This window comes from Bicyclus anynana, chromosome 19, assembly GCF_947172395.1.
Source record: "Bicyclus anynana chromosome 19, ilBicAnyn1.1, whole genome shotgun sequence".
Classification (NCBI taxonomy): Eukaryota; Metazoa; Arthropoda; class Insecta; order Lepidoptera; family Nymphalidae; genus Bicyclus; species Bicyclus anynana.
The window spans coordinates 14,559,914-14,587,326 of NC_069101.1; the positions used below are offsets into that span (position 1 = coordinate 14,559,914).

The following is a 27,413-nucleotide window of genomic DNA, read 5'->3' on the forward strand; positions in this document are numbered from 1 at the left end:
TATGGGCTTTCTTTGTTTTTTTTTTATGTTTGAAACCTATTATATATATGTCGGGGCTGATCACTCAAGCTGCCTCTACCACACAAGTCATTGAAGTCGAGGAGCGTAGACAGAGAACCTCAGAACGTCCACATCGATCGCACACAGATTAATATTTGAGTTAAGATTTGATTAAGTTCATAGTTATTATTGATACTTGGACAAGAATGCAATTAGAGGCAGCTTGAGTGGTCAGCCCCGACATATATTTAAGTGAGTATTAGCGAGATTAATAAACATATTTTAAAAGAAAGATCTGATGAATCAAAATGAAATTTTGTACATTTAGATATTTAGTATCATTAGTTTTCTTTTTTTTGTACAATATACGATGTAAAATCACGTAGCATCTAAAACTGCGTAGCATCTTCGTAGCACTTGCTACGCGTAGATTGGCATTCATGTTTTACGGCGTGCAATGTGTATATAACACAGGTAAGCACTGTGTTATACCTGCCTATTCGCCTGAGACCTTTAATTGCTTTAATATATGACTACTACCTATTTCTGCTCCTACTAATATATAAATAAGTACTAATAACTTCAGTAGTATTTATTTGTGTAAGCAAACTTTTGAAACTGAAATAGGCTTGACTGGTTCAGTAGTATTTGTTTATGTGAGCAAACTTTAAAATTTAAATAAGCCCGACAGTCAATGATAATTTATCAATAATTGACGACTTTGGTTTTTTTTAATTGTTTCAGCATACTTAGCTGAAAATCTTGAGGTTATAAAAATATGCTTCTAAATTGTTCCATCCGTTTAAGAGCTATGAGAAATTCCCTCTTTTTGTATCGTTAGTTACAAGAAATAAGTGATTAATTGCTTTTGATATTATCAGCGAAAATCCAATCAAAAGTCCTGGAGGACGTACTTTTACCCTATAACCAGAGCATCCTCTGGAGATGTTGACTCTATAACGTTCAGTTGTGAAGAACTCAATATTCAAAAATAGAAGAACAATCTTGCAATCGATGAAAATAATACTCTGTTATGGTCTAAGAGCCTGTTACTGCCATATCTTCGACATTTTATAAAAGGTGATAAGTTTGCCAGCTCACACTCGTAATGTACTAAAGTATGGTACGCAACTATGGAGATTGGACCGTGGTGGAACATTTGTAGCAAGTTTCAAGGGTCCAGGTTCCAGACCCTTCTTTAATTGTTTAAATTGCGATTATTTTACATTTTCTAAATATGAGTACACGAGCAGACGTCCGCGTGGAAATCAATGTAAACTTTCAACCCCTATTTCACCCCCTTCTATTTTTATTTTTGGGTCAAAAAGTACCCTATGTTTTGCTTCAAGGTCCCATTTACCAATGGGAAATTATACAAAAATTCATCTGGATCGGTTCAGCCGTTTAGCCGTGAAAAGATAACAGACCGACTTACTTTCGCATTTATAATATTAGTATAGATGACATTATATCATATATATTTTAAAAGGATATCCTTCCTAGCCCTTGATATTTTACAAAAAATTATACTTTATACCTACTTTCGACGGCCTCCGTGGCGCATTGGTATGCGCGGTGGATTTACAAGACGGAGGTCCTGGGTTCGATCCTTGGCTGGGCAGATTGAGATTTTCTTAATTAGTCCAGGTCTGGCTGGTAGGAGGCTTCGGCCGTGGCTAGTAACCATCCTACCGGCAAAGACGTACCGCCAAGCGATTTAGCGTTACGGTACGATGCCGTGTAGAAACCAAAAGGGGTGTGGATTTTCATCCTCCTCCTAACAAGTAGCCCGCTTCCATCTTAGACTGCATCATCACTTACCATCAGGTGAGATTGTAGTCAAGGGCTAACTTGTAAAGAATAAAAATAAAAAAAAAACTTGGATTGGACCCTTGTCACCGGTATCTTCCAGCGTCACCACGGTCTTATGCCTACTGTTCTTACCTATGACAGGAGCATGAGCAGAAAGATTCAAAGCTTTTATAAATCCACGAAGATCTGGCTATCATTGTCTCTCAATCTATAAAGCTCGGAATGCAGATTCCCATTATAGAATCTGTATTTCAATAGCAGTCCAGCAACTGACTTGACATTTTGAAAGTGCCTACTTGAAACTTATTATACTGCAAACGTTTTCCCTCGAAAGCGGGTCTTATTTATCTAATTCTGTCGGCACGGTATCTGTGCACCGTTTATTCTTTGTCAAGGGTCGGAATGGGGTTAGTTTTTCGCGCAAGCCGCCGCGCATACACCGCGGCAGTCCGGCTCAACCGCCCGCCCTAACCACACGTCACCCATCTAATTTAATATCTGTTTAACAAAAAACGGACTATTAACGTGTTTTTAGTGACAATAATTGAAGGGAAAGTGATTGTTTGTGGCCGTGTCTACGCAAGGTATCGCGCACGGTGAGTTGGCGGTTTTATTATGGAATGTAGTGTCAGAAGTTGTTAATAGATGGCGTTGCGCTGCCGCGTCCGTAATGCAGTCGTTATGGTTATGTGGATATTTTAGGAAATAACTTCATTACGTAAGGTATATTTAACTAAATAAACTGAAACTTTTGTGTTACAGTATTATAGGTTCTATATTTTTATATGCATACGTTGTCTATTGATTACTTTATGTAATGGTGACATGTTTTATGTACTTACACGGGCGCATTGAAAATTGGATTACATGAAGTCGATTTAAATGTTATGTACTGTAGCCTTGCATAATTGCAGCTATGTAAGGTAGATACCGAGTGCATTTAGTCCGTAGTGAAGGCTTTTGTGTAAATATTTAGCTTAGCATACGATTACTATTAGTAATATTAATGTCGGGCGTCCACGGTCCGGTGGTTCTTCAGACTAACAATAAATAATAATTATTGGGGATTTGTTTTCAACAAAAATATCCATGGTATTGAATAGAAGCAGGCGTTACCCTGCAGAAATCCATGGTGAATAGGGAATAATTGTATTTTTCCCATTTTCCGAATAAAAACCGACGAATCTATGCGACAACGTAATCCAGCACCCGACGGAAATTCGCACGTTTCATTCTTACACGTAAACCGTAGACCAGAGAAGTATTGCAGTTGATCATTGTAGAAATTAAATATCACGCGTATCAAACGGTGAAGGAAAAACATCGTGAGGAAACTAACATACCAGAGAATTTTCTTTAATCTCTCCGTGTGTAAAGTCTGCCAATCCGCATTGGGCCGGCGTGATGGACAATTGGCCTAACCCCTCTCATTCTGAGAGGATACTGGAGCTCAGCAATTAGCTGAATATGGGTTGATAATGATGATGATTGTAGAATCTGAAGATAGAATGTCGGTGATGTAGGTACATCCCTGTGCCTAGAGCTCATCGTTGAATGAATGAATGTCGTCAATCCTGTCTCATCGGACACCAATTCTTCGGTTTGCCGTCTATTTGGAGTATGAAATTGAATGAATAGAGACGGAAACCCGACTTTGTTCTTATTTTTTTCATTAGGAATGAGTACAACATTAGTCCATGATTGAACCCATTCCTAACGCAGTGTTTCTCTTTCCATCTCAAAACACAAAGAGTTAGGGTTTCCAAGGTTTGATAGCATGATGTATAACTTGAAATCCAATGTAGGTACCTACGTTTCGTTCAACTCCGTGCATAGCAACCGGATCCGGTAATGTGATCCGCGAAAATGAAGGCGCAAAGAAATCTACATATATGGGGATATTGAATAATATGATGAATGATGGATGCCAAAAGCAAATCATTTTAACTTTTTTTATTCTAGTCACTTCAATTCTGTGCATAGCAACCGGATCCGGTAATGTGATCCGCGAAAATGAAGACGCGAGAAAATCTACATATAATGAATGATGGATGCCAAAAGCACATCATTTACTCTCGTCACAGAATAAAGAATGATCCAGAATAAGTCTCTACAAGCTGCGTGGTGAAGCCGGTGAAATCCGATCTCTACTTCAAATTTCATGAGATTCGGTTTAGTAACCCATGCGTGAAAGAGTAACAAACATTCATACCATCAAAATGATCAGGTTTTCGCAAATCTCGGGAATCCATGGATTCTTTCGGGATAAAAAGTAACCTATGTGTTAAATCATAGTAAAATCTATTTCCATTCTAAATTTCAGCAAAATCGCTTTAGTAGTAGCGGCGTTAAATAGTAACAAACATCCGAAAAACATACACCCATACAAACTTTTGCGTTTATAATATAAGTAGGAGGTCAAGTTTGGGATGTGTTCTAGGAAAATGTGTTTTCTTAATTTTCATCTACTTAAGTACTTACACAAATCGTAAATTATTAATCATAGAACACAAATTAGCCGTGTAAATCTGTAAGGAAATCTTACAGATTACACTCAACTACATAATAATTTATCTCGTGTTACAAGTTGTCTATTAGCAAAGAATTGTTATCTTTACTAACAGTGCTCGCCCTTTACAAAATGGTGCCGTTGACCTCTTTCACTTGGGCGGTTGTTCTTTTACTAGCGAACATTGATCGTTGGACAGACGAACATTTGTAATACGTATGTTGTAAGAATGTGGTTTACTGCCTCGTAGTACTAGTGGTTATCTAATGGGACTTAAGATCGCGAGGTCGTGGGTTTGAGCCCAGGTCTGGTTTGTTTTACTGAGAAGAGAGAAAGAAAGAAAGATAAATAAATATATACGGCTATGAAAGCCGTGATAGCCCTGAGGACATGACCTCTGCCTTGAATTTGGACCTCCAACTTTTCAGTTGAGAAATTAAATATCATTATCTCAAACGGTGAGGGAAGAAATCGTGAGAAAACCTGAGAATTTTCTTAATTCTCAACACGTGTGAAGTCTGCCAATGGGCTAGAGTGGTAAATTATTAGCCTACTCCCTCTCATTCTCAAAAGGAGACTCAAGTCAACTCAAGTAAAAAAAAACAACATTTCATAGATGAAGGATTCCCATCTAGAAGTTACTGATCCGAAGTCCCATAGGCTAACCACTAGACCATCTATGGGATTACTATAATACACCATTAAAAATGTATAGAATAGATAGGTGATACATAAAACCCATTAGAGGCCACAGCAAAGTGGCGAAAGCAATTTCCTGCTGAGCCGTATCTACATCGTACAACTAGAAGAGGCTTGAGGTTGCGCGGAATTAACTGAATTCCTCCCCGGGCGTTTTGTGAGCATTAGTTTAATCTCTAACCATTAATCTTGAATAATTGTTACACAGAACAATCTGTTACAGTCAACTTCTTGAATTACATAGCAATTAAACATTGTCACGATTAGAAGGCGTTACTTTGCAAAAGTACATTATGAACAATTGTTTTTCAGATAGCATTGGTGGTTTAGTTGCCTTAGGACGTTCATAATACGTACTATTATCATGAATCGCGGCAAACTTTTAAGAGTAAAACGGACTGTCACCGTACTCATGCTATTTAAAAAACACTAAAAAATAATTGTTATTCGCCGCAAAAGAAAAACAACTAATTCAGAGCATAACGCTAACTGAACTCGAAAATTGGTAATAATAGAAAACAAGCTAATTTCTGTATTGTTTTCCATTTTTTAGATACAGTAGTTTCGGAGAATACTATACTATATAATAGTCATGAAATAGAAACTACATTATTATATTTGGGCAAATCACTGGATTTCGCACCAAACACGCCTTAATTCAAATACTTAAAATCCCGTTGAATGTCTCACGACTGATTGCAGGAATATTGAGAGACTAAATGAAAAAAATAAATAAAAAAAGTCTTTTCAAGACCTTTCATTTGAAATATAACACGAAAAATTTAGTAAAAGTTTTTTTTTTCAACTTTCCATCTTACCCCCCATAAGTGCCGCCATATTCAAATTTTATCTATTTACGATACATCCCTGTATTTGGGTCACAAGAATTGTTATGTGTACCAAATTTCAATTGGATTGGTCCAGTACATTAGTAGAAAACAGACCGACCTTAAAATGTGCGCGAGTGAGATTATAAGGGTTCCGTTTTTGTACTACGTACGTTCGGAACCCTAAAAATATAAAATACAAAAATGTTTTCCATATTACAACAAAAAATATGCGAGGTAAAAATGATAGTAAATATACTAATATTAAATTGAAATTAAAACTAAGGCGCAGTGCGAGTATGAGCCTCCATACTCAGCCAGGGTACATCCATTTAGAAGTCCTAAATGTAGTGTAAACATTAAAGTCGAGCGATGGTAGACATTGCCCGGCCACTACACTGTAATTGAGTTTGCAGATGCGCTCACTCGCTACCTCACATAGTGGACTGAGAGCATGCAATGTTCAGACCTGCCTCATAATTGTATTACAGCTGAATGTGTGTCAGCGCATGGTTCTAACCATAAGTAAGGTTGGCAACTATAGAACTTTGAGAGATAGCAGGTTTCAAGGATTAAGGTCCTCAAATTTTGCAACAAAAACCATTTTTTGTTTGCCAAAGTCGGGTTGCCGTGAAATTAAGGGATATTGTTTTGTCGATATTAAAGATGAAAATTAGCTCACTTAAGCCTCTGGGGCTTAAGTTAGCTAATTTCCATCCCAGGGCCATAAAAATAGTCTGATAATAATGCTAAGTATCGCTAACGTCCACATGTTGTACGAGTAGGTATGTAGTCAGTAAACTATCAATTTCAGCTCTAGAGTGTAAAAACTTTTATCCAAGGTTTAATTTGAGCTTTTAAACATACAGCAGCTATTTATGTTAATTATATATTATTATTGATTAATCTATGGTTAATTATCAAATATTATTTAAGCCTAAAGTTATCAAATCGACTGAACGTAATCCTACTAATATTAAAAGTGGATATATAACAATAACTGGATTTGTCTGATATTAAAAAAATAATAAGTGTATAATATAATAATAATAATTATAATTAATATAATAATAATAATTTTATTAGGCATTTTATCCTTAAAATAAACTTAATTCCGCGCGAACTTTTCATAATTTGATAATGCAAAAGCCTAATACATAATATTATAGACGCGAAAATGATCTTACTTATTTATTTCTTTACGTTTTTACGTCTTATTCTTACGTTCAAGTAGTTTGTCGACATGGTACCCTAAAAACTAGAAAGCTACGAAAATATGCGCCCAATAAAATTAATTCCAATAACAATTACGGTTCTATTCTCGGAAATATTCTCATTAAAAAATAATGAAAAACTCGTTCCCGCTCTCTCATTATACTCGCAGTTCCTTTAGTGAGGTTTTGCTGAAGTCTACTTGATCGCCTTTATTACCGCCGCGTTCCTTACTATTGGATTACTTGCTAGTACCTAGAGCGGTAGCAACTAGCAGCTTTTGTATTACATTTTTTCTTTATTACAGTAGCTGTACGTATTTATTATACAATACTAGATATTGTATAATAAATACGTATATAATAAATATATACTCCGGATTTTCATACGAATTTTGAATTGTCACCGACAGCAAATATTTTTAAAGAATATTAGAAATCGAATAATAAGTCACTCTTTAATTCAAATAAAGGTATCAGAATTCGCTTTTTTTTACAAATATTTAATTTTTAGGGTTATTCCATTATAAGTCAATGGGATTTTCATTGATTTTTTGTTAGTATTTCTCATTTAAAAAAAAATAATCGCATAAAGACTAAATTTACTAAAGTATGAAATAAAGTCAGTTCTGCTGGCTTATTCACTATTTTGGTCTTTATTATCAACCTATTTAAATAAACATTGAATCAATTGACAAAATGTCATCGATAGGTATACTGTATGATATCCACGAGTAGGCACCGGATGACATTTGTTACATAAAATCTCAATTTCGTATATGTCAACTAGCATACGTCAAAGATAGGGAATTAACCTGCAAGTTTTTTTATCTATTTTTTTATGCAATACTTTGTTATATTGTAAGTTTTTTATCTATTTTTTTTATGCAATACAAGTTTTACGTAGTAAAGAGGTAGGTATTATTCCATATCAAGAATTAACATACTATTTTTTTAGTATTCTAATAGGTTCACACAAACCTCTAAACTAAAATGACGAGTCTTAAAAAAGAAACGTTCTTACCGCAGAACACGTAAAATAGTTTGCTCTCTAGCGAATACAAGTTATACCTAGCCAAGTTCTACCGCTAAAGGAAATCGTTGAGGTGTAATGTTTAGTTCAGATCTACTTTAACGTTATTCCGTGCCCCCCTCTTTTACCCACCCATTAGTATAACTTAAGCTCCGATTAAATGCTAAGAACTTCGGCTCGAACCGTGAACGCGACTGTTTGATGCCTATCGTTGATTAATATGAGGCTTAATTTGTTAAGCTGGGAGAATTGTACGGAATAAATTGGAATATTTTCTTGTAATACAGATGGCCTTGGTTTTACGTTTTTAGGTTATATTGTCAAAAAATATTACATTAACATGTTGCGTCGTCTACGGGCTGAATGATTAAATCCCAAGGGAAACGGTCCATTTTACCAATTCCAAAGGCTTTTATTAAAATTTTAGGATAGCATAGAATTCGACAAAAAGCAAAATTCTATAGCTACTAAAGAAGAATTCCAAAAACATATTTTACATAAATAAAATTTACATTACGAAATATAAATGGAAACAGAATAGGTACACGAAATATTTAATAACAAGTCCTTCAAAGCACTTCAAAAGTCGCTAAAAAGGTACAAATTGAATAAAAAATATAAGTACCTAAAGAGCTTGCCGTTATCCAGGTGATAAGTTCTCTAACTTGGGAAAACTTTATCAAGTATCCCGCTCACGTAATTTCAGATTGTTAATATTTAGTGATAAATCTTCTTTTTTCTATACTAATATTATTAAGCTTAAGAGTTTGTTTCGTTGAAGACGTATTTTCAAGAACTACTGCCCCTGTAGCCCAGTGGCACGTCGATCGCAAACGCTTCGAAAACTAGAAAAATATATAGAAATGACATTTACTATCGACAAGTCACGTGATCAAGATCTGCCATTCCCATACATTTTTATAGTTTTCGAAGCGTTTGCGATCGTAGAAAGAGAATCGACGTGCCACTTGGCTACATTGGTTGGTTTGAATATAAAAAATATTTCAGTGTTGGCTCATCAATCGAGGCTATATTGGGCTACTACTAATAGGAGTGGAGCATCAATCAAAACTGAAGCAAAAACAGGAAAAAACATTTCTTCTGCGAGCTTCCGTTGCGTACGCTGAGTGGACGGTTAAAGTTACGTAAAAACTATGTGTCATACATGGTTTTTGGAACTGTTTTTTTTTCAAGTTATAAAAAAAAGAAGTGTACGAAGTCGTAGGCGATTCTAGTAAGGTATTTAGGTACACTTTGTAAAAATTAATAGGAATTTTAATCTACTGGTACTTATATTATGAAGAGGTAAAGTTTGTGAGGTTGTAGGGGGTATTTTCTGGATCTACTGAATCGATTTTGAAAGTTCTTTTACCAATGGAAAGCCACGTTATTTGTGAGTGTCATAAGCTATATTTTAAGGCTCTATTCCCACAAGAACAGGAACTACGCGGGTGAAACCTCGGGGAGTCGGCTAGTACTGAATGTTTTAAAAATATTTTGTTTTAATTCCATTTTGGTCTTTGTACACAGCTAACGTATAAAAGCTTTCGTGGAAACTTCGGTAACTTCACAAGTTAAATTAATTAACCTGAAAAGTAGTTTCCTGTACCTGCCATTGTAGGTAAACAAAACTTTAGTTAATTTAATTAAAAGTTATTTTTAACCGAGCTTAATATAGAAACTCTACGGATCGTTGTTTTGTATGTAAATTAAAGTATTTCCAATAAGAATAATATTACTTAGAATATTACTAGATTTAGATCCTTTCGGATTATCAAAAGGCAAAAAAGTTATCTGAGATTCGTATTATGAAAATCCTCCAAACAGTAGTTTTCAATTCTATTTATGAATATTTTCGACGTATTTTTAACCGCCGACGAGTTTGACGTGTCTGTCTGTTTGTGGCACCATAGCTCCCGAACGGATGAAGCGATTTCAATTTAGTTTTTTTTTTATTAACGGTGAGTTATGTGCGAGTGTTCTTAGACATGTTTGATGAAAATCGGTCGAGCCGTTTAAAAGTGCTGGGTGGTGAAAGTGGGCAAGAATAACCGAATATCTAAAACTAAAAACTACGATTAAAGCAACAACTTGATTAATGATAATGATTTATAATAATTAAACTAAATAAATTGAAGCAGCATTTTAAGGTGGGTACAGATTGGTGCAATGTAACATGTAATGTAATATTATGCCTTACATTGCATGCTCCCTGCCTTGGACGTGTGGCGCGCGCGGTACGCGCATTGGCTAAGAATCAGTCGGCTCCGTCCTGCGCACACTGCGCGCCCCTTTGTGTTCGTACCAAAAACCGACAAATCTCGGATCGAACCGCGCACGAGTTGTAACGCTCGGAGCGTGCGCGACCCAGGCGCAGTTCGTGGGCGCGAGGCGTCCAAACCACGAGCATTCGTGATACATTGCAGCAATGTGGACGTCAAATTCTTGCATTGCATGTTGCATTACATGTTGCATTGCACCAATCTGTACCCACCTTTAGATTATGAATCGCTCGCGACGCTCCATGAGCGAGACGGACAGATTTACATTAGGTTTTATTTACACCGTTGCCTCTACGGTTTTTTAAAATTGGAATATAATTGGATGTATCCATTAATATACTACTAGTAGGCTAATTCACTATTGTTAACATACGAAATTGAGATTCTATGTAACAAATGTCTCGCCGGTACGTCCTGGTGGATATCATACAGTAGATGACATCAATTCATTTGATGTTCCCGCAGGTTAATTCGAATTGAATAGTCTAAGAGCCGCGATAGCCTAGTGGATATGACCCCTGCCTCTGATTCCGAAGGGTGTGGGTTCGAATCCGATCCGAGACATGCACCTCTAAAATAAATTTTCCTTGTCTCTAACGGTGAAAGAAAATCATCATGAAGAAACCTTCATACCAGAGAATTTTCTTAATTCTCTGCGTGTGTGAAGTCTGCCAATCCGCATTGGGCCAGAGTGGTGGACTATTTGTCTAACCCCTCTCACTCTGAGAGGAGACTCGAGCTCAGCAGTAAGCAGAATATGGGTTGATAATGAATAGTCTATTTGAAGCAGACTAGCACGGTGTATCGACAGCGTACAAAGAAAACCCAATATAGCGGCAAATGCGTAATGAAGTCGTCTATGCGAAACACATCACGTATACGCAGTACGCACGTTCCGCGCCCGGAGGCGTCCTACACGCCAGCGCGTAATGACGTCATCGACATACCCCCCCCCCACCTCGCATTGTGTGCGTAAAGGGGAGAAGGATGGGCTTTAGGAGCGTTAATGGGGTTAGGTATCTCAGACGAAGAAAACTCTTAGAAAATCACTTCTTTGTCCGTCTGTCGTGTCTTGTAGTAAGTTAACGAAACAGGCAGATGGTTCACCTGATGTTGAGTAATCATTTAATTAATTGGTCCCTTTATCAAAAAAAAAACAACCGAATTCAAAATCACAGGAATAAACTAAAAAGAGAAAAAGTTGTATGTACTACTTTCTGATCACTTCAAAGGTGGTGCCAAGCCAGTCGCGTATTAATTAAAGCCGTTTTTGAAAGATCCGCGGGAAAGAACTGTGTGAAAATCCTTTATGATTTTAACTGGGATTACGAAAAAAACATACGCGGCGCTGTGATAACCTCCTCCTTTTTTTAATACAGTTAAAAATGGCATTGCAGAATTATTCTGCATTGACAGAATTCGGTCCTCATATTTTTTCCACGAATTTCGAGAAACTGGTGAACCGTCGAATTCAACTCAGTTGAGCATCGTTCGGGAAACTACACGAAATTTTTTGCCCAAATTCTCTGTACCTGAAGATGAAAAAACGAGTCTTCCAAAGGTGCATGTTGGCAGTGAACCTATACCCAGACTTGATCGCTAACCATGTGCCTCATAAGAAGGTCATAAGTCACTCAGCGGGCGATGGACCGAGCTATGCTCAGAGTATCTCTGCGTGATCGAATCAGAAATTAGATCCGGAGAACAACCGAAGTCACAAACGTAGCTCAACGAGTACCAAGTTGAAGTGGTAAGGCGCCACATAGATCGAAACGCCGATAGACGTTTGAATGCTACGGTGCTGGAATGACGACATCGGATGTTAGAAGTCCTTATCTGTTTGCTGTGATACAGTTTACGTCTATCGGTTTATATTCAATGATGATGATGAAGATTTTGCACATACAAACTACTGCAGCGCCTGTGGTACTATACGTGGCGACTCGTATAGCTGCCAAAACACGATGTCTTGCAAAAAAATTATAAAATATTTATCTGGCGCCGCATGTCTAGACATTAACGTTCACCTTGACTTGTTAACTAAGATGGGGAGCGATTTTTCTATTATTATCTATTGCTGGCGGCTCTCGCCCCTAATGTGTCCCTGGAGAGACGTCAATTTATTCAGGTTTCATGCTCGAAAAAGTTATGGAGATAATTTTTCTTTGTACAATTTAGTTTTTCTTACTTGTACCTTCTAGTTCAGCGCTTTTTAAATTATTAAATAATAAAGAATCATTGGGTATCAGTATATTTTAACGGACCTTTTTTGGCTGGTCGGAGGCTTCGGCTGTGGCTAGTTACCACCCTACCGGCAAAAACGTACCGCCAAGCGATTTAGCGTTCCGGTACAAAGGTGTGTGGATTTTCATTCTCCTCCTAACAAGTTAGCCCGCTTCTATCTTAGACTGCATCATCACTTACCACCAGGTGAGATTGTAGTCAAGAGCTAATTTGTAAAGAATTTAAAAAAAAAAGACCACTACCTCTTTTTAGGAGAGAGGATATAAGGCTTAGACCACCACCAACATCACGCTGCTCCAATGCGTAAAAAAGAATTGGAGTGATAATTATCTACTTTGGCGGACGCTCTTCCGTGCGTCTCAATATTTAAACTGACCGTGTGTTGGTCGCGATGTGCATGACATTATGCAGATTGCGACTAACACACGATCATCAAGCGTTAGCGCTGCAAACATGTGGGTTTATCGGAGCGTGGGTTGCTAACATAACGAACACTGTCAGTTGTTAACGTTAAGTTCCTAGGACTCGAAACCAGGACTTCGTGATCCGAAGATAAGACAACCACCGTTTCCACAATAAGTTTTATTTATTGCCCCGAAAAACAAAACAAGTGACAGTAACTTTAATTTTTGCTGTAAAATTAAGTTAATTATTATTTTTCTATTAAATCAATTGAAAATACTCATTCGTAACTTGTAGGCACTTACAAATTTATTAACTTAATCTGTAGCTATCATTTATATATATATATATTTATATTGCTAGACCGATATGTCCTTAGTCTATAAGTTCATCTTTCTCAAAGCCACAGATGCATTTCGCCAGAGGCAAAAGGTACTCAGCGCAAGACATTGTACATCAGTGGCATACCTATTTTACATTAACAAGACACCTGTCTGCCACATGTCCGCATAACAGCCAATCTGCAGTTGCCTCGAGACACGTCTTCGATATATATCACCGCCGCCTGCCGTCTAGACCGAACTTTATAAAACAGAGTGAATCGCTTTGCTATATTTTCATTTTAGCGGTCTGGAACACGAGCTGGAATTTCAAAATGCTCTTTGGGGGTTTGCCAGGGAAATAAAATCTAATACAAATATATCAAGTGTAAAGTTTTTTATTTAAGCAGATACTCGTCGCTTGCTTTCGTTTCCGAAGCTTTGAGGGGCTTATTTCCCCGGGGATAACACGTCACGATGAATCGTTAAATATTTTCGATGTATTGAACATTTTCAAATTTGGAATGCTCACGTTGACCTTTTTATTTTTTTTAATAAATAGCTTTGCTGTTCTGGGTTCTATCAAACGTCGTTTGTCATTGTTTCAAACGAAATGAAATTGTTCGAAAATCGTTTGTTTGTTGATAAAGTTTCTTTGTCAACTAATGATAAACTTCCGATATTAAAATTACTATTTTTCTCTAGAGTTTCTAACGCCAAGAAAGAAAAAATATTTGCTTATTTTCATTTAAATACAATGTAAATAAAAATAATGTAGATAAAACTCAGTCTTAATATTTTTTTCCAAGAAAACTTGCCTTTCTTTTACTTTTATTTACGGGCGAAGATCGAACCCAGGACCTTTAGATGTAGAGTCCAACAACTAAGCTATAGCTCAAAACAATTGGTGCAGTTTAAAAAACATGCGTCCGTCCGTATATACGAGTAATAATGCAGAATGCCTGAATTGATCCATTTCGACAGTAGTCCGTCTAGCGGCTATGGCCGTTTCGCAACCACAATGCTTAGGGTCTCACCAGGGACTTGACCCACGCCGGCTAATCAGCGATATATCACACAGCTGTCAGCTTCTGTTCCCGAAATGCGTGGTAGGGGCCCCGGCGAGCCGGCAGACCAGAATTGCTAATATGCGGAAGTGAGTTATGATCTTTAGCTACGTCTACGAAGCATTTTTATGCTTTCAAAATGAATTGAACGTGAAATATTTCGAAAAACACTGTAAAAGATTATATTTTAACAGTTCTGGCATTGGAGGTCATGATTTTTTCATTATTGTAAGGAAAATATCATAGAAAGCGCTTTATACTCAAACTAACAGAGTCTGCGACTCCGCGTCAAATTCTATTTTTTGCAAATTCCACGGGAATCATGGCTTTTATACCAACCCGATAATAGGGTACTAGAGTAATCTGGTAATCTAGACTATATCTCTGTGTTAACTTTCAGCCAAATCGGTGCTGCGTGCAGGAGTAACAAACACACACACCTATACACACTTATAATGTTAGTACGATGTAATACGTAATTTGTTTTCTTGTTATCACTCTACTCATCTTATATACTTGAGCGATTGTGTCTAGAACTGTCACGGGCTACTTCCCAAAGCCACCACGGTCCAAACTCCATTCTGTATCTGTTTACCTATGGCAGGAGAATGAGCTGACAAACTTTCAGCCTTTATAACATGATGAAGGTCTAACCATTTCGGGTTTACTGTAAAAGATGATGAGATTAAAAAAAAGACTTGAGAACCACCTCCTTTTTTAAAGTCTGTTAAAAACGTTATGTTCGTTTTATTAACGTAGTTATGAGTAATTGTATAATCATAATTTGCTAGCTAGCATTACTTCCCCTAGTTCGCTCGCCCTCTAAATCAACATGGTGTTGCTGATATTTGCTAATATTGTTCCCCTGCCTCTGTTTACTACACTGGGGTCGTTCCCAAATATGAAGGTATTTGGTTACAAAATTAAAAAAAGTAACCCCAATTTGTGGTTGTCTTTTTACCAAAAAGAGCGTCTTTATTGAACTGCTTCGTAGTGAAAAAATAACGTAGTGGTTCCTCCCAAGGGAATTGAGTAACCTTGTACATATTTGTGTTGTATAATATCTTTTTTTAATTTCATTTTAGTTTTGCGGACGGTTTCAACGCTCGTCCGTTCGCGTGAAATTCTGTTTCAAAAAATTACAAAATCCCGCGAGAATTACATATACCAGTTTATGCAAATCGGACATGAAAAGGCAACAGACGCAGACAGACTAACTTTCGTATCTATGGTTAATATTATAAAGCTGAAGAGTTTGTTTGTTTGCAACTTCTGGTCCGACTTGAAAAATTCTTTCAGTGTTAGATAGCCCATTTATCGAGAAAGGCTATAGGCTATATATTATCCCCGTATTCCTACGAGAACGGGAACCACGCGGGTCAAATCGCACGTCGCAATTAGGTTAGTAATAGAACAGTATTAATAATAAATGAGAGACAAATTAGTATTGATACTGTTCTATTACTAACCTAATAAACAAATATGTTCTGAATAGGCTGCGTTGTCAACGATCTTTGCCTGTCCAGTGTGGATAAATTAAAAATAATAAAATAGTAAACTGCAGGGGTGATCGAGCAGTGAATAATTACACAGTCGAAGCTCGACTTTTGTTGTGACCACATGACATTGGACTAGTCTGGAGGTTAGGCCGGCCCGTAAATTATTCAAACACCGTTGACGCACCTTGGAAATTACTATATTTTGTATACGTCGCTTGTATATCGGTTTTTTACTGTATATACTTTGGAGTGTGCTTTGGAAATTCATTTTTGTTCCTCCATCCTCTATTCCACAGAACCGCGCAATACCTTGTACTTGACCTAATGTATTACAGGGCAGTTTATAATGTTAAAATTGTTTAACGACCTCTTTATGTTTTAAGATAATAATGAATGTGACCGACGGTTTTATGTGACGACGAGATCCAGGAGTGTATTTCACACTAGTATTTCTTAGCCTCTGCTGCTGGAATGGCGACCCCGCACCGCAAAGCGCAGTGTTGGTCGACCCCCCACTAGGTGGACCGAGGACATCAAGCGGATCGCAGGAAACCGCTGGATGCTCGCGGTTCGAGACCGTTATGCTTGGAGGTCCATGCAAGAGGCCTATGTCCAGCAGTGGACGTCTATCGGCTGCTAATGATGATGATTTTTTCATAGCCTCACCCAGGGAATCTGCGAGTACATACTTGTGGGCTAACCTGTAACTATTGGACAAACAGGCAGTTTTATTATTAGCACTGCTAATATATTAGCAATACATTTGCACTATACCTGCTTTTGCTTCAGTCTACTCTCGCATTTATTTAAATGTTATCTATTAATTTTCTACTTTAAAATACCCTATGTTCCCTGGAAAGTGTATTAAAAGTTAAAATAGAAACGAGAAATTCTGCTTTTCACTTATTCCTTAGGAACCGTGGAATTTTCTGGGATAAAAATAATCTATGTTCTCTTAGGTAAGGTCTTATCAGTAAATTCATCTAAATCGGTTCAGCAGTTTAGACGTGAAAAGGTAAAATACAGGCAGAAGGACGTTCGTATTTATAATACTACGGGTAGGTTGATTAGTAAAGGTGTTTTGTACTTTATTATTAATTAGGATTCCAAAGTAACAGTATCGAAATAGTTTTAGAAGTTATGGGTCGCATAACTATTTTACACGAACCCTTAAAGTTCTACACCTCTCAGTTATAAGTTTTAGGTTACAATTAACTATTTAGTAGTAGTAGTAGTGGGGTCCTTTGTGACAGGCCGGCGTGATGTCATGTCTATTTCTGCCATAGAGTAACACTTGTTACCTTGTTACTGTGTTCCGATTTAAAGGGTGTATTAGTTGATGAAATTACTGCATTAAAAGTTTAATCATTAATCAATACATAGAAGCCTCCCACCAGACCTGGACCAATTCAGAAAACCTCAATCGGCATATCCACTGCACATACCACCCACCACTGCGCCACGGTGGCCGTCAAAAGATCATAAACTATGAACGTCGTGAAGGACATAAACAGTTTACAAACGGCTTTTATAGAATGTCGCCAGTATGGCTATCACAGACTCGTCCTCGCCATAAACGAGTTGCCACAGACCGCGACGAAGTGGGTTGTTCTCAAAACTGTATCAGCCGTGACACATTTTGGCCTCGCTGTTGCCATTCAGTGATTCAACAGCCCATTAATTACACGCGCTCTACTTCCCTTTGAATGTACCCTCTTTGCTCGCGAGTGGGCTATAATGCGACCCGTTTTAAAAACCGCCCGCGTTTCGAGCACTTTTTAAAAGCTCAACAGCGTCTCATTTATCAGCGTTATATTCATGGGAGTTCGACGTGCTTAATTAAAAATTTCAAGTTTGGTGGAATTAAATTAAACTATATATGTATAATTGTATATACTCAACTAACAGACGCTATCTAGTGGATACGACCTGTGCCTTCGATTCGGAGGGCGTGGTGTGTGGTGGTGTGGGCGGAGGTGTCTCAAACTTTTCAGTTATGTGCATTTTAGGAAATTAAATGTTTTCGTCCGCGAGATGAAGAATGTGAGCTTTCATTCCTTTTTTTAACCGCATTAAAATTAACATTTTATTGATTGATTGTCAGTGTACCAATTACCGTATACATAACTCAAAAAATGATGACTAGAGTGAATCGAAAAAAAAAATAATTCAATCCTTTTTTAAGGGTTAAAATTTTCAAAACTCTTGAACCACATTGTAATTTTTTATTTAATCGTTATACTATTTTTCAAAAATATAACTTAAATATGGGTGATTACTTTTTTAATTTTTAAATATATATTCAACCCCTTTTAATCTTTTAGGGGTGGACATTAAAACATATTGAATCACATACTTATACAAGTAGATACTAGAATGTCTTGAACTATTATGTATTATGTAGCTTAGTACAATGAAGATCGCATCAAACAATCCAAAAACATAAGTTGGTATTTTTCCATTATGATAAAAGGAATTTCAGACACAAAAGCCGTCACTCTGTCTGAATTATAAATGTCGGGATATTTTAAATATAACTTGTTACGTAACATCCAACGCAAATTAGGATTTACGAGTAGGTGTTTTGTGTCGGATCTATTTCAATATTAAAATGTGAATTGTACAAAATAACTATTTCATGTACTACTAATACGGGAATTAAACATAGCCAATGTTACCATTTTTGACTTCGTAGTAAATTACAGACAGATAGTCAATTCAAATCAAATCATCGTTTATTTTCACAAAACATGTGGTAAAAGATGACGAACAAGATACGTACAATGTTTTCGCCTTGAAAGGCGTTCAAATTTCACAAAATATTACTAAGAAACCACAGATAAATCAATAATAGGAAGATGGAGCGCACGGAACACGACGGTGTCGTACCAGTCACAACTTTTTGACGTTTGGCAAAATTAAAAAAAGTTAAAAATACATGATTTTTAAATTAAGATCTCTAGGAAATCCTTAACTTTTATTAATTAAATACTGAAATATTCCGGTCCCCTATTTCATATACTCTACAAAATTAATATTGTTAATATTAAACTACCATATTGACAGGTTTCAGGTTTTCAGGTAGGAAACCCATGAGCACATTACCAGACATGGGCCTGTAGCCATGTGGCAAGTCGATTCTCTTTCTACAAACGCTTATGCTTCGAAACTTAAATAAATGTATGAGAGTGACAAATGCGATCGAAAACTTGATCACGTGACTGCTGGTGGGAGGCTTTGGCCGTGGCTTGTTACCACCCTTCCAGCAAAGACGTACCGCCAAGCTATTTAGATACAGGGCCTGAACCGTTTAAAAAAATTATTTACGTCAAGTATATTTATTTAAAAAAGTGTTGTGTTTTTAATTCTTAATACAACTGAATAAAGTGAAATGAAAAAAATATAACTTTTTATTTGTAAAGTTGTTAAACATTCTGAAATAACTAGTACCGTGGGCGGCGACTCAGAAAATTGCGCGAGTGTAGGCGTACGCCTCAAGTGTTCGCTGGGTTATTAAGAAATACAAGAAAATTACTTTATTTTTTTATTTTTAACTAGCTGACCCTGTGAACTACTACCACCACCACCCAGTCAAAGTCAATATTATTTTATTTGTGAAAAAAGTTTCATGTTTATTTAAATATTAAAAATGTGAAAGATCACGAAATCTCGAAAACCGCTTGATGTATAAAGATGAAATTCGGCAGGGAGGTAGATTATAGTTAGAAGGTGTCCGCTAAGAAGCATGTGATGCGAAGACCAGATGACCATGTCGTAAAAAAGTGCCTTTCCATGGTTACTAAGAATCGGGGGAGGAAAGACCACCAACAACGTGGTTAACGACGGTCCGTAAGGACCTGAAAGATATGGGCATGACAGACAATGACGCAAAGGAGCGTACAAAATGGCGCCACATGATTAGGAAAGCCGACCCCGTATAAACGGAAAAAGTTGAGGCCGAAGAAGAAGAGTGTCCGCTAAGAACGGATTTTGCGATAGGGCCGGATTAAGGAGTCCCCTCATTTCTGGTCAGACCCTAGGATGGGACAAGGTGATGAGGCAGAAGAACTAAAATAACTAATATACGAATAGCTCAACTAGTCGCATAGCTGAAGTTAGTGTCCAGGGCCCTCACCCCTAATGGTAAACTTAAGCGAGAAGTATGAAAGTTCCAAGCGTCGTAGGCTGACTCAAAGTACGAAATACACTCAAATAAATTATTATTTGAGTGGATTTTGAACTTTGACTCAGCCTACGAAGTTAATAATAATACTACACAGACAAGTGTATTTTATTCGTGTAATCTGTTTTATATCAGCTTGACTAATAAAGTTAATTTAGAAACTAATATTTGAAAACTATGTACCTATGTAATTGACGAAAATCCTATCCAAATCAGATAAGTAGTATTTGAGAAAACTCATTCACAAAAACACATCCCAGTAACTTTTTTTGAAATTGTTTAACATTATTGGTGTGCGTCAGCGGCGAAGAATGTAATTTTGAAGAATAAGCCGTTCCAAAGAAAAGGAAAATCATACTACTTGTATCAAGTCCAGTTTCTCACACATCCATACATATTCATAACAAGAATACGTATGTATGGATGGATTTTTAAAACCTTGCAGAAATCGGCCTGTATGCACTTTTCGCCACTAGAGTGCACTAGGCACAGTCTTAATAAGAAATTAACATTAAATCACCTTTATTTCAACATGTTGTTTAAAAAAGCTGATTACTGCGCACAGTCTTAACTGCAAATTAACATTACTTATTATAAGCTTGCAGTGCAAAGCAATTTTAAAGAATTAAAAAGCAATTTTAATACCACTAATTGGGTACCGTGGCGGACGACTGTGTAAGCGAAAAAACAAAGACGATTTCGGCAACGCTCCTGCGAATGTACGCCCTCCAATTATGCCCGGTTACCAGTCATATTCAAATTTTACAAGGTGAATGACCTCAATGCAAAGCTCCTTTCGTGAAGCTATAATTTTTGATGTATAGGTCTGGGGTTTTTTATGCGTTATCGACTGCACTGGCCACAGACAAAACGATAGGGTTGACCCGAAAAGTCCAGTTTTACAGCGCTTTTTATAGTTTAGACAAATTTGTTTAGAACTAAAAGGATTTCTGTTTATTTCAGAGCTGTGAAACGGTACACTGTATACGTTTTAGTAAATTAAAAAAAGCGATGTTTTATTGAGTTGTTCGTGGATAAAATAATGAATAATTTATTAAGTTATTTTCTGTGAATATAACGACAACGCGGCTAGAGCCAATAAAACCCCTCTTATTATGACAATACGGGAGCATCAACACTTTCGAAGATGTTAAAAGATACAAAGTTTTAAGAATCATAATGAACAAATATGCAGTGTTGACTGTCTTAAATACTGCAGCTGGCGTTACCTTGGTGGGTAAGTGGTAATGGGTAATTATTTTACTCTTATGTTCGTCTAGTGCAGAGGTTCCCAAACTTTTTTTCTCGTAGACCACTTTCAAATTTAACTGGTTCCGGTGGACCCCTTGATAAATTTCTATCCAAAACTTGACAAAAAATTGTTTGCACCTAACCACGTAAATTTTCGTTGCGGGTGAATCAACAGCCAACATGAAATAACAAATAAAAAAATAATACTCTATCAAATCTCGCGTGTTGCCGCTAAGAAATTCTTAACACTTATCCTAAGAATGCACAGGCGAAGCGATATCACACTTTGCGTGTGCATTCTTAAGATAAATAAACTTCTCACTCTGATCCCTTTCCTTACCTAATTATTTTTTAATATGGAGTTGCATATTAAAGGGGCGGGTAATCATCCCTGAAAGGCCGGCAAGGCATTGTAGAAGTGCTACTGTTGTTGCCGGTGATCACTTTACATCATCTGACCCTCATGGTTGTTTACCAGCTCGTATAACGCAAAAGAAAAACTCCTGATCGGACTCTGGACCTCATTTTCTCAAGCGCAAGTTAACAAATCAGGGCTAGGTAACTATTACGTGTCTTGTATGTAACAATAATGAAACTGCCGGTGCGAACAGATGTGGAAACGAAGCCAATTAAGAAGGTTTCCCCAAATAACTGTACGCTCGCATGCAGGGAAATTGGGTCGGGAAATTGTATTGTTTTTCACGAGTTGCAAGTACCGAGTAGCCGCAATGAAATGAGAGTTTTTGTCCGATGTAGGTCGTGGCGTGTTTCTCGTCGGGCCGACTGCTCACAATGGACTGAAAGTTATGTGAGGAGTAAATACATTAGCGCTGTTATTCAATACATTGTATAATATATTCACTTGATACGAGTTCGTATCAAGTATATAATATACGTTCGTACGATTCCGATACGATGTCGTGTAGAAACCGAAAATGGGTGTAGATTTTCATCATCCTCCAAAAAAGTTAGTCCGTTTCCATTTTAGACTGCATCATCACTTACCATCAGGTGAGATTGTAGTCAAGGGCTACTATAAGCTCAATGAGCTATTCTGCAACGATGTTTTTATAACTCGACAATGACTTTTACGTCAATTTCTATCTGTCTCTGTCTAACACGCTACTATAGACAGAGAAAGATAGTGACGAAATTCGAAGATCACACTGTCGTCATTAATAAACATCGCGCTACTGACCGTTCTGCTAATGGATGGTATTTTAGTAACAACCGAAACCGCAAGGGGTGTGGATTTTCATCCTCCTCCTTACAAGTTAGCCCGCTTCCATCTAAGACTACATCATCACTTACTATCAGGTGAGATTGTAGTCAAGGGCTAACTTGTTTACAATAAAAAAAAAAACGTGGAACATCAATATCATGCTTGAGAGTTGAGATAGCTACGGAGTTCTACGTCGTAGCGTAGTCTACGTCGTACCACAAATATCTAGAACTTTGTAAACTGTAATAACTATTGAAGCAATAAGATTCTGTATTTTATTGTTATTGCTACATGTTATTCATATTATATTTTCCAATGTCTGTATATCTTTTATTAAATAAATATCTTTATTAGCTCCTGTATATATTTCTATTGTATCTTTTATTCAATAAATACAGAAAACATCAAATCAGAATAAACGATATGTTTCGGTTAGTTAAGTGAGAGAATAATCAAGATCAGCAGCGCTATTCTGTAAGGATAATCTTGTAACTCGACGGTGTGAGAAGCTCGAAATATTTTCTGTACATCGTCTCTTGTAGATAGAGAGAGGTAGAGACGAATTCGAAAACAACAGAAATTACCACTATCGAGTCATAAAAAAACGAATAGACACCGAAACTGCTTGACCGGACCTGTTTAAAAAATCCTTTCACCAATTGAAAGCTACGTTAACTAGGTTATATTTTATCGGCGTATTCCTATGTGAAATAAAACTACTTGAATGACACCGTGGGGGGTAGTTTTATATAAATAAACTGAAAAAAAATATGTTTATACAGGGTGCTCAGGAGTATTCCCATAACGTCAAGGTGTTGATGAGTCCATTTATAGGAGCCGAACATGCATAACTAATATTTTTTTAAACTAAAATAAAGTAACTAATATATCCGACTTTCCATGTAACACACGCCTTTATCTATCCTTGCATTTTAAAATACGTAAAACTTGGCTACGTCATTATAAGGATTATAAGGATGCGTCTAAGGGACAAATTTTAAGATCTATTTACAAAAGAAATATTATTTACCCTGTTCTTTGAACATTTTTAATAAATTTTCGGTAAAGAATATAACGCCAGAGTTATTGTAAACTCTTCCCAGCACCCTGTATAGCTAACGCGTATCGCTAGTAACCGACAGAAAAAGTTCAATAACATGATGTTCTACCAACTATCAGTGCGTTTGACAGGAACAGACGCGCCCCGTGTCAACTCCGGCTGCCCTCCTTAATTGTCCTCGTAAATTGTACCACTCCGCCCGCCCCCACCCTAGAGCCTGAGACGATAATGTAGGTGGTCCGATAATTACGAAACGTTTCACGGCTAATTTTAATCAGTGTTTAGGTAATTAAGTAGTAAAGCTTTCTGTGATAAAACTTAGAACACAAAAGGTACAAATTAACCACCTTAGAGTTTAGATTTCGATGGCCCCTACCGAAATATGATTGCTAGATTGAACAAAAACTATTGACGCTTTTTTAAACCTGATACATTTTACCATCTTTTTCGATGGTATTGTTTAAAATTTGAATTCAGAATACCACACGTCATGGAGCTACGCCTAACAATCGGGTATGCGCCTTGATAAAGGCAATTGATTTATGAATATAAAACCTGTTTTATCAAATAAAGGTATCATTTAATAGCGCGTGTTGCCTAAATAGGCATCTACCACAGCTCTCATACAATTAGCCATAGAGTTTATGAGTCGCTCTATGAAGTTTTGAGGGATATATAATCTTACTTATCAAAATTCACCATCACGCAGGCAGCATTCCCGCGTTGAATTGCGAATGAAATTCTGTGCGCGAGAAAGCTGTTCCTTGTTCTTTGTTGTTTAAATGTGACGAAAGTTTTATCTGAACCAAATCTATATGACGATACTTCAAAAACTAAGGTAGAAAATAATTTCTTCAGTCGAGCTATTATTTTTAGCTTTTCTTGAAATAATGCGATACGGATGCGGACAGGCACAAATAATACAAAAGTAAGCAAAAACAAGAAAACAGCAATTTAGAAAAATTATTGTTACGATACTTTTCATTCGCGAGGCAACTTCAACTCTTTCACAGCGGGATGCGAATAACGGCTTGAGAAAGAAAACGAAGCATAAGAAATAAGTAAAGTCCATTCCAGTTCCGAGTGCTTTAATTCAAAATGCTTCTTAATTAAAAATGCAAATCGCACAACTCTACACAGGTAACGGAAGGAGAGGGCGCGATAAGTTTTATAGTTTTATCTCTCTCGCGCAGAAGGGTGAAAAGGGGCAAGTCGATAAATATTCGGAACAATAATGATGCGCCTTACCCCACGCTCCTAAAACGAATGATAATGCCGGAAACACATTTGTTACAAGCGGCAAGTCGTGACAGGTGTTGATAACGGGTTTCAGAAGTAGTTATGTTTTGTTCAGGTGAAATATTATGGTAAAGTAACCGAATTATAATATTTTTATAGTCTACGTGTTGTAGATAGAAAAGGTAATGGAAACAGAACAAACAGCACTTATGCTGCGCGTAATGGATAACTAATTTATTTTCTAATTATTTTCTCTACATGAAGTATCCTATAACCTTCTTCGTAGTATTTGCCCAAATTGTGCCAAGTTTCATTTGAATTCATAAAGTACATAGTTTCGGAGTGATACATTAAAAAAAATGTTGTTTTAACCTTTCTTGTGTTTTTTTATTTGTGTGATAATGTCATGATCAGAAATTTGATATTCTTAATAAAACAAGCATTAAAATCGATACAAACCTTGTGTTCAGTCCATATACTTGACACCCAAGGGGATACTGTATAACAAAAGAATAGACCAACAAACCTCCTGGCAACACGCAGAATCGTCATCTGCATTGCATCAGAATTCGGTCCTCGGATTATGCACACTCAATACCTCACAGCGCCTGGTCTATACATTAAGATAGATTAGTAAATCCGAAATTCCACTACATTTTTGAATATGTTGCATACATACTTAATATATGGTTAAAATATGGTTTCCTAAACTAGGCCAGTTTGGGTTGTACATGACTCAAGACAAAGCCTTTAATACATACAGATTGTATCCATACTCCCGCATATCATGTTACGTTTCAAAGGCCCTTAAGCCGCGGCCAGACATAGTCCTGTGTAATTATGTTGATATTATGTAAGACTTGCTTGTTTTGTCGCACTTAACTCCAGTCTCGTCTCTGCATACTAAAACTAAAATAACTACAGGTTCAAGGTGTGTAAGTGAATAGTCTCACGAGCGATAAGCGGCTAGACAAAAAGTTGCAAGATATTTTTGACACCTGACTCGGGAGGTACTCAGAATAGAGGTATTAGGTACAAGTTTCATTATCATCATCATTATCAACCCATATTCGACTCACTGCTGAGCTCGAGTGTCCTCTCAGAATTAGATGGGTTAGGTCAATAATCAAACCACACTGGCCCAATGCGGATTGGCAGACTTCACACACGCAGAGAATTAGGAAAATTCTCAGGTATGCAGGTTTCCTCACGATGTTTTTCCTTCACCGCTTGAGACACGTGATATTTAATTTCATAAAATGCACACAACAGAATAGTTAGAGGTGCATGCCCCGGACCGGATTGGAACCCACGCCCTCCGAAATCGGAGGCAGAGGTCGTGTCCACTGGGCTATTATGGCTTACATTACTTACATTTACAAGTTTACTTTTGTGTATTACGAGTACACAGACAAAAAGATGTTTAATAGCAAGTTGATGACGCATTAACAGTAGAAATCGAGTGTCGCCTATTCATTGAATAAATTAGTAAAAATTTAATCGTGGCAACATAAGAAGAATACAAAAAATCATTTTTTTCAATTAGTTCTTGCCGTATTCGCGCTTATCTTCGGCTTTACAACGGATGTACATCTAAAAAAATGTTTTACCAAGATTTTCATACAATAGGAAGTCGCATGTGTATAGTTGTACATAAATTCACAGGAGATACCTCGCTCGCTGCGGTCGTGCCTGTGAATAATTCCACGCGTCGCCGCGCGCTGAGCGTAGTGTGCAGTAATGCGGCTCGTGTGCGGATTACGTTGTAGTACCGTCGCAGACGGGAATACCACGCCAGAATTGATTTAATTAAAATATTGAATAGAAGCAGGCTTTACTTTACAGTTCATTATGTATAGGGATTCATTTAGGAATCTATACTAATATTATAAAGCTGAAGAGTTTGTTTGTTTGATTGAACGCGCTAATTTCAGGAACTACAGGTTTTATTTGAAAAATTCTTTCAGTGCTAGATAGCCCATTAATCGAGGAAGGCTATAGACTATTGCTATTTTATCCCCGTATTCTTACGGGAACGGGTACCACGCGGGTAAAATCGCGCGGCGTCAGCTAGTTATTAATATTGCTATTCTAGGTAAAAAATGTGACGAAGCAATCATCACCTTTGCCTAAATCCGACTGAATACAACTTCGTAACTGGACATTGTTCTTCGATAATGAACATTGCTCCTGTTTCGAAGTGAGTAGAGAGTAGTAAGTAGAGCATTTGCCACCTTCTCTCACCTTCACAACCCCGTGCCTCAGATAATAAATTGAGCCAACGGTTTCTGTTTAACACTGTAGATAGAAAGACGTAAAAACGATATCAAAACTCAGTACCGAGTTATAAAAACATCGTTACAGAATAGCGCTACGAGTACCTTAGAAGTGCACGAAATCTTACAAAACCTGCCGACCGCGCACGGCTGCGAGCAATCAGGGTATAACATTACCTGTTGGTAAAACACGTCCATTCCTTAACCTAGATAACCTCCATATTTTAGCCTACTGCTAATTAACAAAAAGAGGTTATGTGTTTGACCATCTTTAGAG

At 37.1% G+C, this 27,413-nt stretch overlaps 1 protein-coding gene across 2 annotated transcripts in view; it reads left to right on the top strand.

Moving 5' to 3' along the window:
* LOC112044077 (stress-activated protein kinase JNK) overlaps positions 1-27,413 on the top strand; it is a 116,658-nt gene that overhangs the window by 16,492 nt on the left and 72,753 nt on the right. Inside the window, exon 1 of one of the 2 annotated variants that reach the window (XM_052887240.1) lies at positions 2,267-2,408. The exons of the other annotated variant lie outside the window; for it this stretch is intronic. The gene's annotated coding sequence lies outside the window, so the exon portion shown is untranslated. Of the gene's footprint in view, positions 1-2,266; positions 2,409-27,413 lie in introns of those variants that run through there. 2 annotated transcript variants of the gene reach the window in all.